A 12,837-nucleotide genomic window follows, 5' to 3' on the forward strand; every position below is an offset into this window, starting at 1 on the left:
CAGGCTGGTTTCCAAGCAGTTGATAGACATACTGTTAAGTAATATTGCATCACAGAGAATGTTTCCCCTTTTCTCTTCTTTCTCAATCTGATACAGCCGGGAGCAAGTCTCAATTTTGTGCCAGTGGGTCCTTGACACCTTCCTGACCCTATGGTTCTTTGTGCTTTTTAACAAAGAAGGAGCTGCCCTTGGGGTTCGGTCTGCTATCTAGATGGAACTCAATGGTATTGTTTTATTTTCATGTTATATATTTTATTTACTACCTTCCATTTGTGGCTCTGCAGAGATGGATGTGTTATGTCATTTCTGTTCAAATAAATTCATATTTATAGATATGTAGCAAATTTCAAAAACGAACATTAGAAACACAGTGATAATGAGTTTTCCAGTGCAGAAGAAAAAGCAGTGAATTTTCATGGAAAGAATAAGAAACTAAAAGTCAAACTATATCTGTTCCAGTGCCTTTTTTTTTTCTTCTTGCCACTAACTAGCTATGCAAGCTGATGTCAGGCAAGTTTCTGGGGGTTCTCTCTGCCTCCAGTTTCTTCCTCTGGAAAATGCAGATAAGAACACCTGCCTACTTACCTCACCGTGTTATGAAAATTAATTGTCACAATAGGTGTGTTCCCCGGGGGAGGAATGCTAAGTGTCTACCAATACGAGTCATGATTCTTAGAGACTGTGAATCTCAGGCATTGGTTAAAATACTGAGCCCTGGCAAAAATAAATAAATAAAAGTGAATGGACACCCATTTCTACCCGTCATCCCACCCACATGCTCATTATGAGCCAGCTCGGGTCCCCGGAGGACGCTGCATCAGGGACACGGGTTCTCGGCACACAGGGACGCACCATTCCAGGAGATCGGATCCTCATTTCTGTTTGTAATATCTGGTTGTTTGTTTGTATGTGTTCGGGTCCCTGGTCTTTTCCTCAAATTCAATGAAAAGTGTTGCTGAGAGGCAGAATAAAAACGGTTTTAAGTAAAGCGTGTTTATCACAGTGAGTGAATTATGTTTCCTTGGGACTTCTGGAGACTTCCAGAACCAAAATGTGGCTCCCCCACCCCAGTGTCCTTCCATAGAGAAGGCCACAGAGAGGCCAAGAGACGGGGGCTGAACGAGGCATCCATGCTCAGATAACTTAGGGCATAAAATGGCCCTGGGGTCCATCTTTTTACTGGTGCATGATAGTTGTACATCATGGGGGGATTTGTTACATATTCACACATGCACACTATATGATGTATCGTGCTTTGGCCAATATCACTCCCAGCACTTCCTTATCCCCTCCCCTCCTCCCTCCCCTATCCCTTTCCTCTATTTTACTGATCACCTTTGATCTTCATGAGACACCCCCACCCCCACCTTTCATTTCCTTCCTCCTCTCTAGCTTCCACCTAAGAGAGAAAAACCCATGACCCTTGACCTTCTGAGTTTGGCTTATTCCCCTTAACATAACAGTCTCAGGTTCCATCCAATTTTTCTGCAAATGACATCATTTCATTTTTCTTTATGGCTGGATAAAACTCCATTGTGTGTATATATACCAGATGTATTTGATCCATTCATCGGTTGATGGACACCTAGGCTGACTCCATAGTGTGGCTATTGTGAATCGTGCTGCTACGAACTGGGGTGTGCGTGGATTGCTCTAGTATGCCGACTTTAATTCTTCAGGCTAAATACCGAGGAGTGGGATAGCATATATACATGGTTGTAGATGGACACGATACCATCTTTATTTATTTATTTTTGTGTGGTGCTGAGGATCAAACCCAGTGCCTCACATGTGCTAGGCAAGTGGCTCTAACACGGAGCTACAGCCCCAGCCTGAGTTTACTATTTACATAACTGAAAATTCTGGGAGAATAGCTTCAGGTATGGCTAGATCTGGGTGCTCACTGTTAATAACAGCTCTTCCCTGTGCAATTCTCAGTCCCAGCCTAATGAGTTGGTTTGGGTTTCACGGCAACGAGATGGCTGCCCATAGATTTGAACTTCTTCCTACCCACTTAGGAGCACCTGTGGAAATAAAACATTCCTTTAGTAACTACAGGAAGAAAAATCTGGTTTCATCCAAAATATTGCACAATTCATCTGAGATAGGAACAGCCATGTGGTCCCCATGCCAATACAAATCGCTGCTGTGGCCAGGGGGTACTCAGCACCCTGTTTGTCCATTCCCATGGACAGTGGTCAAGCCCTGGAGCTGAGTGCGAGGCTAGCCCAATGCAATCTTTATGGATTGAAGGTGTGGGCAGGGTGGTTTCCCAGAAGAGAACCAAAGTGCTTTTACCAGAAGGAAGGACAGAGCCTGGCAGAAAAACAACCACTGTCCACATGAACCATTCTGCTCCCAACTACGCCTTCCACCCACAGGACTCTAGGGATCTAGTGGCTTTTCCATGTCCCTCTTGTGTAATCACTGTCCTCTGTCTCCTCCTCCGACCAACATTTGTGGGGCACCTGCTCAGTCACAGAAGCTGGGGGAGGCTTTGGAAATTTCAGTACCACGAAGAGGGACCCCTGGAGAGGCTGCCCATGGTCTAAAGAGGGGGAACAGGCACACACACACCATCTGAAGGCCACACCAAAATGACAGGACAGGATGACCAGAGTACCACACAGTCACTTTGCAAGACAGAGCACCAGCAGTAGGTGAGGGGGGGGGGAAGGTTCAGGAAACAAATGCCCATCTCACTGCCTTTGGTTGGCATCCCCAGGCTTGGAGAGCTGCAGCTCTTGAGGCTGCCCCGTCTGTGCCCACAAGTTATGGGCAGAAGCAGATGCAGACATAAAATCGCTGGCCTCAGCTCCTGGATCAGCAAATTATCTTTGGCCTACAGGAAGACAGCTGCATTCAGCAGAACGGCACCACGCATGAATCTTGATACATAACCCTAGATCCCGGCTTCTAAATATAAAAGACAGCTTAGGGCCACTGGTTACCTACCCTCCCCCCCCCCAAGGAAAAAAAAGAAAAGAAAAAGAAAGAAAGAAAAATCTTCTAAAATAGCATCCACATTTGTAAAGTTACCACCAACCCTTAAAAAATACTCACGGACATGGAATATTTGAGCCTGGGCATTATCCTTGGAATCAGATCCCAGAACCCAGACATTTTTTCATTTCGGTTTTGAAATAAATCCCTTAACAGGCAAATACGCTGCTCAGGCATTGCCTCTCATCGCTGGAGAAGCCTCAGAAAGAAGGAATTCTCTTTGCAATAGATGGATCCGTTGCAGCAGAGAGTCATTATCAGAGGTCCGAAGAGGGACGTTGGAAGTTCCCTCTCTGCGTTGCTTGCGTGGGGCATCTGCAAGTCATCTGAGGTACCCGCTCCCGTCCTCGGAGGAGCGCCCAGCAGGTCGGCAGGACCCAGGACAAAATGTTCACCTCTTCCTGCCTAAGTGCCGACCTGCCCAGGTCTCACCCACACACCGGTCCACTGGCAAGCACTGCTATTTGTTCCCAAGCTGTCATCTCCTGACACTGCCACCACGTGTTCATCTCTGCCTCCTCCCTGAAGGTGACATGGAATCCCATGAATGGGAACCGGTTGTGCTTTGGAGTGATGTATTGGGGGGGAAACTCATAAGAAGTCCAGTCCTGCCACAGCCTGGTGAACGGCATGGAAGAGAAGCCAACACAAATATGTCTTGAACCATTGCCAAAGCTTATCTAAACTATGACAGTAGCCTCCTACTCGGGCTCCTGTGTCTTCGTATCAGATTGATGGTGTTACGAATATTACATAATGACAGCTCAAATTTATTATCTTACAGTTCTGGAGGTCAGAAGTTTCAAGTGGATCCCAGTGGGCCAAAATCAAGATGGCGGCAGGGCTGGAGTCCTTTCTGGAGGCTCTCTGGGAGAATCCCCTTTCTTACCTTTTCTATCTTCTAGAGACTGCCTGTATTCCATGGCTCATGACCCCCTTCCATCTTCAAGGTCAGCAATGGCCACTTAGCTGTCACACCACACCTCTCTTGTTCTGACACCTTTCTCTCCCACTTCCTTATTTAAAGACCCCTGACATTACACTGGGCCCATCTTGGATAACCCAGCAGGATCTCCATATTTAAGGTCTGCTAATTAGCAATCTGAATTCCATCTGTTCCCTTAATTCTCTCTTGCTACGTAACCTAGTATATTCACAGTTTTCAGAAATTCGTATGGGGCTGTCTTTGGAAGACCATTGTTCTACCTAACCCATTCTGTGTTCCCATTCATGCTCCATGCAACAGTCGAGGTGACCTCAAAACCTAAGTGGAGGGAAAGGGGCTGTAGCTCAATGGTAAAGCGCTTGCCTCTCATGTGTGAGGCACTGGGTTCCATCCTCAGCACCACATAAAAATAAATAAAGATACTGTGTGTCCACCTACAACTAAAAATATATATATTTTTTTAAAAAAAAACCTAAGTGGAATCCCATCATTCCTCTGCTGAAACCTGACCCACCCAACCAAAACTCTCCCATGCAATCACCACAGCCCATGAAGCCCTACATGGTGAGTCCCATGGCCGCTTCTCAGATCTCCTCCCCTACTCCGTACTCCCCCTCACCCCTCTGCTACAGCCACACCTGGCCTTCTTGCCACCCCCCCCCAATCATGCCAAAATCATTTTTGCCTCAAGGCAAAAAAATGTGCTTCCTCTACCCAGAACACCCTCCCCAGGGTTTCACGTGGCTGCTCTTCCTTATGCCCCAGACCTCAGCCTCTCAGAGAAGCCAGCCTAAGCTTCTAACTAGAGCAGCCACCCATCCCTAGTCACCTGCCGTCACATCACCCTGCTTTATCTTCTTCATGGGACGACCTGTAATTTAATAAATTACTACCTGTAATTTTCTTATTTATTCAACCACACATTCATTCTCTTCTTTATTGTTTTACCTGCTGGTTGTCCATCTCCTCCCCCAGGCTGTCAGCATCCCGAGGGCAGAGACTTTGCCCGTCCCATTCACTGAGCACCTAGAACAGGGCATGGCATAAGGCAGATCCGGGTACCTATTTGCTGAATGAGTGAAAGTTCTTCTTCCCATGGGCCCCTTCACCTGGCTAACGCCCATTTCTGGGTGTCAGATGCAAGGCCTCCCTCTGTCTCATGTTAAGTACCTCTTCAGAGAAGCCTTCTTGGACATGCCAACCCTTCAAGGACGGGGGGGGGGTGGTCTCCCGTTTGCATGCTCACGTAGTGCTGTAGTTACCCTTTGAGATCTTATCATCACAGTAGCGGGGTACACTTGGTGTGATTACCACTTAATATCTGGCTTCCCAACTGAGTTGGGGGTCCCATGAGGGTAGGGATGGTGTCCATCTTGTTCACCTCTAAGTCCCTGAAACCTAGCTGGGTACCTGACATGAAGAAGGTTTTCCACAGTTATCTGTTGAGTGTATGGATGGATGGACGGATGGATAGATAAAGCTAACCAAGGTATTGGATGAAAATTCTGCAACCCCCAAACATTCTCACATATTCCTTTACCACCGATCATGAGGAGTTAATAAAAGAAAGAGATGATGAAGCACCTATAGCAAAAAGTTATTTCAAGATAGGGACCCAAAAGAACCCAGACCCTCTGGGTGATCTGTCCCCAAGGCCTCCTCTGAGGCTGGGCTGCCCTCTGCTGGTAGCAACGGAGAAAGGCACTTGAATGAAGGGCTCTTCTTTACCTTAGGTATCCTCTGAGTTCTTGGAATCTGGTTTAGAAACACGCTTGGGATGTAAGTCAGTGACAGAGCTCATGCTTAGTATGCCCTTTGATCCCCAGCACCACCACCCAAACAAAACAACAACAAAGTAACACTGAAACAGAAGCTGAACTAATGCGTTGTTTTTTGTTTTGTTTTATTGCAGTGAGTGTTGGGGACCTGAACCCAGTGCCTCAGGACTGCCAGGCAAGCAGCTATACCGCTGACTACACCCCCCTACACACAGCTAACGCTTTTTAGATCTTATGTCAGGCACTGTTCTAAGCACTTTGTGCTGCACATACATTTAACCTTCACAAGAACCCACCTGCGGCAGGTATTACGTACTTACCTGTAGGCACTAGAACAAAGCCCTGAAGTACAGTCAGCCGCTTTTGAACTAGATATTTGACGGATCACTGGGATAATTTTCGGGCTAGCTCACTTTAAGATAAGGCTCAGGCCTAAATTTCACAAGAGTGATGCAGAGATAACTATTCACATCTCTGCTCCTTAGAAATACCCAAAGCAGACAAGACAATCAAATGCCTGGTGACTAAGAAAGACAGAGGCCGGATCAGTAGGGCTTGTTATTTAGCTCCAGACTCGATTCTAAGTTTATCTTTATTGGCTCCAAAGAAGTCATTTAGCCATTTAAAATAAATACTGGATAACAAATAACAAATATTATGGCTTGCTGTCTGTCGGGTACTGTGCTAATTCTTGACATGTATTCTCACTCAATTATCATTAGAATATATATATATATATATATATATATATATATATATATATATATATATATATAATTTTTTCTAGCTAGCAACCATATGTGTGTGTGTGATTTTTTTTTCCTAGCTAGTCTACATTAGTTCTCTTTAAAAAATTTTGTTCTTTTTTAGATATACTTGACAGTAGCGTGTATTTTGACATACTGTACATACACGGAGTATAACTTATTCTAATTAAGATCCCATTCTTGTGGTTATATATGATATGGAGTCACACTGGTCGTGTATTTATTTATGGACATAGGAAAGTTAGGTTTGATTTATTCTACTGTCTTTCCTATTCCCATCCCCTCTCCTTCCCTTCATTCCCTTTTGTCTAATCCAGTGGACTTCCATTCTTCCCTCCACTCCTCCCTTATTGTGTATTAGTGTCTGCATTTCAGAGAGAACATTTGGACATTGGATTTTGGAGATTGGCTTATTTCACTTAGCAGGATAGTCTCCAGATCCATCCACTTACTGGCAAAAGTCATAAAGCCAATCTTTTTTATGGTTGAGTAATATTTCATTGTGTATAAATACCATACTTTCTTTATCCATTCATCTGTTGAAGGGCACCTAGGCTGGCTCCATAGATTAACTATTGTGAATTGAGCTGCTATAAACATTGATGTGGCTGTATCACTACAGTGTGCTGATTTCTAATCCTTTGGGTATTATATCAAGGAGTGGTATATCCTGGGTCAAATGGTGGTTCCATTCCAAGTTTTCTGAGGAATTGCCATACAGTTTTCCAAAGTGGTTGTACCAATTTGCAGTCCCACCAGCAATGTAGGAGTGTATCTTTTCCCCCACATCCTCATCCATATTTATTATTACTTGTATTCTAGAAAATTGCCATTCTGACTGGATGAGATGAAATCTCAGTGTATTTTTAATTTGCAATTTATCTAATTGCTAGAGATGTTGAACATTTTTTCATATATTTGTTGGCCATTCATATTTCTTCTTCTGTGAAGTGACTTTTCCTTTGCCCATCTATTGATTGAGCAACCCTAGATTCAAGGACACTCAGCTTTCAGTACCTGTGGGGAATTAGTTCCAGGGTCCCCCCTCCCCAGCCAGGATACCAAGGTTTGCAGATGCTCAAATGGTTTATACAAAATGGCATAGTATTTGCACAGAAGCAACACACATCTTCCCTTATACTTTAATCATCTCTAGATTACTTATCTTACCTAATACAGTGTAAATGCTTTATAAATACTTGTCATACTGTATTGCCTAGGGAATAGTGAAAAAGAGAAAATAAATCTCTATATGTTCAGTACCAGACACAATTTTTTTATCCCAAATATTTTTAATCCAAGGTTGGTTGAATTCCCAGATATGGAACCAACAGATACAAGGGGTCAACCGAGCTACTATTAACTCTTCTTGACCTCTGAAGAAACTAATGCACAAAGGAATTCAGTAATTTGTCCAAGGTCACACAGTTGAAAAGCTAAATAACTGGAGCCCAGGCCACGCAATTCTAAACTCCACGTTCTTAATCATTACACTTAACTAATTCCCGTAAAATTATAAACCGAGTCTCACAGTTTAGTTCGTAACTAAGCCAAACTAGGAAAATGACTTTTTTGCACATGACAGGATGAAATGACCTATTAATCACCTGTTACCCATTTTCCATAATTAGATGCAAACTTGACATAAATTTGTGTGAGCTGAACTTTTGGGATAGATTTGCATTCATTACAATACATTTTCTGTTCAGAATCTTATCAACTGTTAAGAAGCACCGAGGTCTGACCTCTATGTCTAAAACATATTTTCTATGCACGGATAATTAATATTCAACAAGGAAGGAAAAAACCCAACATCCTTATTGATTATGAATATGACCTCATCTGAGTATGAGTCAGGACGATTTTGGTTGCAAGCAACAGAAAATCCAACTGACTTAGTACGAGAAACATGAGAGAAGTTACTGGTTCTGAGACTGGAAAATTTCAGACAAAAACAACCTTCAAGGTTAGCTTGATCCAGCACATCACAGTAAGCTCTGTCTCTGTTTATTTTGGATTCTCTCAGCTCTGTTCTCGGTCATGTGTATTCCTGGTTCTCAGATTGACTTCCTTCATGAGAGGAGGCTCTCGGGCTCCTGCCTTCTCCATCCACGTCCCAGGAGAAGGAAGGCCTCTCTATACAGACCTGCAGACAAAATGTATTCTGCATTCTCCAGTCAAAGGACTCAACTTTGGACTCAAGCCCATTCCGGAATAATTCCTGTAGCAAAAGGAGTGGAAGTATCCAGTCAGGACCTGCCTGCGGAATTTCTCAGTAAATTGTAGCTTTCAATTTTTATCTTAAGAAGATGAGAAGTGCCTACCTGGGTGAAGTCTCAGCAATGAAGATGACCAACAGTGAAAACTTAGTCCCCCTCACTCACAAATCAACAAATGCATAAATGCACAGGAAAATATTGAGGTTCCGTTTTACTTAGCATCAATGAGGGTGTGAGAGCCAGAGGCCCCAAATCGCATCGTGGTGATCTTCTTTGGAAAGAAATTTAACAATTTCTACAAATTTTGGAAGGTGTGTATACTCTTGGATCTAGTGATTCTATTTTCGTTAGGAATTATCCCCACGATTTTAATCGTAGGATATGTGAATGGGGCAGGCTGCGTGGATACATGATGTCAGTATTATTTATAAAAGTGCAAAACAGAATATAGAACTGCCCATCCAGAGAGACCAATTAGTCTTCTGGCTTCTCACTGGAAATAAAAATAAGAATGCAGGAAACCACACCAAAGTAAGATGTGGCTTAGTGAATGACTACCCGGCAGATATTTTAACAACTACCACTCAGGCCGAGAAATAAAATTTTGTCAGACACCCCAGAAGTCACAAAATGAGACTGTTTACAAATTAAGATCTCTACCCCAAGGGTGGATACTTCTGAAATTCACAAGTCTCTATTTTTATAGCCAGCTGAATTCTTACAGTCAGTCCAGTGTCCAGATTCTATGATATTGTAAGATTTGTCATATCAATTATTGCATGATAAACTGTCCCATGAATTCCCAGTGACTTGTAACAAAATCCAAAATTCTCACTGTGGACATCAAGACCCCACTGGGTCAAGCCTGTCCTCCTACTTTCCAGTACACTCCAGCCATCATACAAATTGCCTTTGTTTCTCCAGCCCATGAAGTCCAGGCCCACCCCAGGGCCTTTGCATTGGTGCTTTCCCTCTACCTAAAATATTCCTCCCAAACTCTTCTCTAGTCTGACTCCTTCCTGTCATGCCCTGATTCCAGCCTGAGACCAGTGTGGGTCCATGATGCCTCTAATACAGCAATGCCCTAACATTTGAACCCTCCTGGCAAGTGTCTTCACAACCCCTGAGACGTTGTGGTCTGACACCCACATCATCCGAGAATCAGAGAAAGCAGAGGCATTTCTGACACCAGGGAGAGTCATGAACTATTGTCACGCAAAGATAAATAACACAAAAAGTGATCCAAAGGGGACCCCTCCGAACTTAACTCATGCAACAGGAGGTCTGACCTCTCTGTGATCTTCAACATGGGGCCAATAGCTGATATCGATGTTCGTTTCTCTGTTCCAGGAAATTTTAATAAGAAATGATAAGACTTTCCCATCAGTGGTTACAGGGACCTCTTATCCTCGAGTTTATCTCTTTGCAATCGCCCTGAGAGGATGTCAAAGTCAGTTTGAGGACACAATAGAGCTCTGTAAGTCAGACCGACCATCCCAATCATATCTTCTAAATTCGGTGAAAATTCATTGGTCTGCTTTCACATGAGGCAATAATAAATAGACAAAAATGATAAAACAAAAAAAAAATTCTGAGCTCGATAAAGACTAAAAGGTCCCTTTTGAAAGTAGAAACAGCTGCGATGACAGTGTGGTTTTCCAGAATGTAACTGTGTGTATCGTGTTGTGGAGCAGTGCCATATATACCAAGGACCTCTGACTCCTCTGTTCAGTTGTTTCTGTCGGAGAAGGACCAGGACCATTGCCAGTCCACATGGTGCATTTGTACCGATTAGAAAGAGGTACCCATTCCTCCAGATAGCACAGCCTGGAGACTGGACCTCAGAGGAAATCAGCACTTAACCTGTCTCCTCCATATGGCATCCCCGGGGAGAGTGCACCTGCATAACCCCAATAACCGGGTGTCCCAGCATCTTCAGGATATTGGTTATGGTGTTTGGCATCAAGGGTTCATGCTTCACTGTTATCCCTGGTCACTGTTAGCTAAGAAAGGCGAGGTCTTAAAACTATCTTTAAGCATCAAAGCATCTGCCTCGCTCAGATACGGAGTCCACCCTCCAATGTTCTTTCTTCTCTCTCAAGTTGTTTGGGAGAAAACCCCAAGCTCACGGCTTCCTCAGTGACTTTGTGAGCAAGTCAGGACTGCTATTAGAAAAACAGCCCAGAGATTGTATTCTGGGTCTTTGGCAATCGCTTGGCTTATCCAATGTAGCCAGCACATTCAACATTTCTGAATATATTGAGAAAATTTAGGCTGTCAATAATCAGCTCCAAGATTCCTGATTCCTGTCCCCTTCCTTGACCTGGCTTATATGCCTTCTGGTCGTCTTTAGAATCCCACGCCTCCCTATTGTCTTCTTGAAGATCTGTTGCCACCTTTGCTTTATGGATTCCTCTGGGTTTGGAACCACGTTTTATTTATTCTTGTTCACATCGTCACAGTAGAGAAATTTTCACACAGTACAGAAACATGTAAACTAAAACGTGAAAGTCCCCCTTCTATCAGCTCCTGTTTCCAATCCCACTCCTCTCACCTGGGGACCACTAATAAGAGTGTCTTGTATCCTTCCAGAACTTTCCATTTGCAAGTATGACGCTAATAAAAATGCTAACTATTATTGAGTGTTTACCAAGAGTCAGATGCTGCGCTAAGCACTCTTCATGCAGGTTCCCAAGTAATTCACAAAACAAGCCTATAAGATAGGTGTTGTCTTCATGCCCCATTTCACAGTAGAAACAGCTGTGATGACAGTTGCTAAGTGGTACAGCCAAAATTGGAACTTAGGTGGGATGAGTCCATGCTTTTAACTTCTGTACCTGTCACTTACTTTTGAAGACTGCAATGTCATAGACCCTTCTCCACAGTTACCCATGTAATTCTATGTGTTCCTTTTCAACTCTGCTCCATATTCTATAAAATTTATTCAGCCATTCTCCTACTTCTGAACTTATAGGGTGTTGCATTTTTTTCATTTTATTATTTTATGAAATCTAAGATTGCTTTGACGGTAAGAGGCACCCAATTTCAGAAGGATTAAAATATTTTAAAATGTGCATTTTAGAATTAAAATATTACGGTCTTGGAGGGAGTGCTGTAAATGAACATGCTTGTATATATAATTTTTCATGTGTGTATTTCCGTAGAAGTTTCCTAGAAGTAATATTGTGCATAAAAATGAAGATGCATTTTTTATTTTGATAGATACTGTTGAATTCCCTCCAGGAGACCATATGTTAGTCATCTGTGTTCCCGCTTGCTTAGCAAAATGTCTGGTACACTGTAGGTATTAAATAAATAAAATGTTCAGCAGATGAAATGCAGAGGATGGCCCAGGAAAAAAAAAAAACCAGTATTTTTGTGGAACACACAAAAGCAAAACAGAATAACAAATATATGACAATGACAGCGAGGAAGATTAGATTATTTTAGTATCCTAAGTGTAAGCTTCTTGCTGAAGCATGGGCCACAGTAAATGACAAACGCTAATGCGTTTTGTGCAGAATGTCGTGTCCAAAGTGATTATGAGAGAGCTTGAAAAATAACTTATCAGAAGGTGGTGTGCTCAGTTGAATAAAAATACACTGCTAACTCCAGTGTTTTAAAACCCTCAAGCTAAGGGTTGTAAGACATTTCTAGAGATCTTAGGGTCTCCCTATTTTTCTTTTTCAGATGCAATACTACCTGCCTGTCCCCAGGCCCCCAACCCTGATCTCCAGAGAGGATGGTTCTGTGGTTTGGAGCAAAGGGCTGCATTGTGAACGAGCACTCCAGATGATGCTAATGCACTCTAAAGCGTGAGAGCATTAAGAAGAGGGCTTGCTTAATTCGATTTGCACTTTAGAAAGATGCCTTTGGCTGTCCAGTGTGCAATCAACTGGAAGTGGACACAAACACCTACAGGAATCGCCACTCCACCTCGAGCATGGGGCGCATACCCTAGGACCGGCGCATGCTAGCGCCTCCTGCTGGCCCTCCCCAACCTCGTCTTGGGCGCGGCCCTGAGCGACAGACTGCGACTGCGCACTCTGAAGCCTGCTGAGGCTTTCCCCGAGCTCCTGCGACCGCGCCAACCCAGACCGGAAGCGGAAGTGAGGTCGAGTGAG

The sequence above is a fragment of the Marmota monax genome, unplaced genomic scaffold (genome assembly GCF_021218885.2).
Source record: "Marmota monax isolate L192 unplaced genomic scaffold, Marmota_monax_Labrador192_F-V1.1 WCK01_AAM20220418_F8-fsc00185, whole genome shotgun sequence".
NCBI classification, from domain to species: Eukaryota; Metazoa; Chordata; class Mammalia; order Rodentia; family Sciuridae; genus Marmota; species Marmota monax.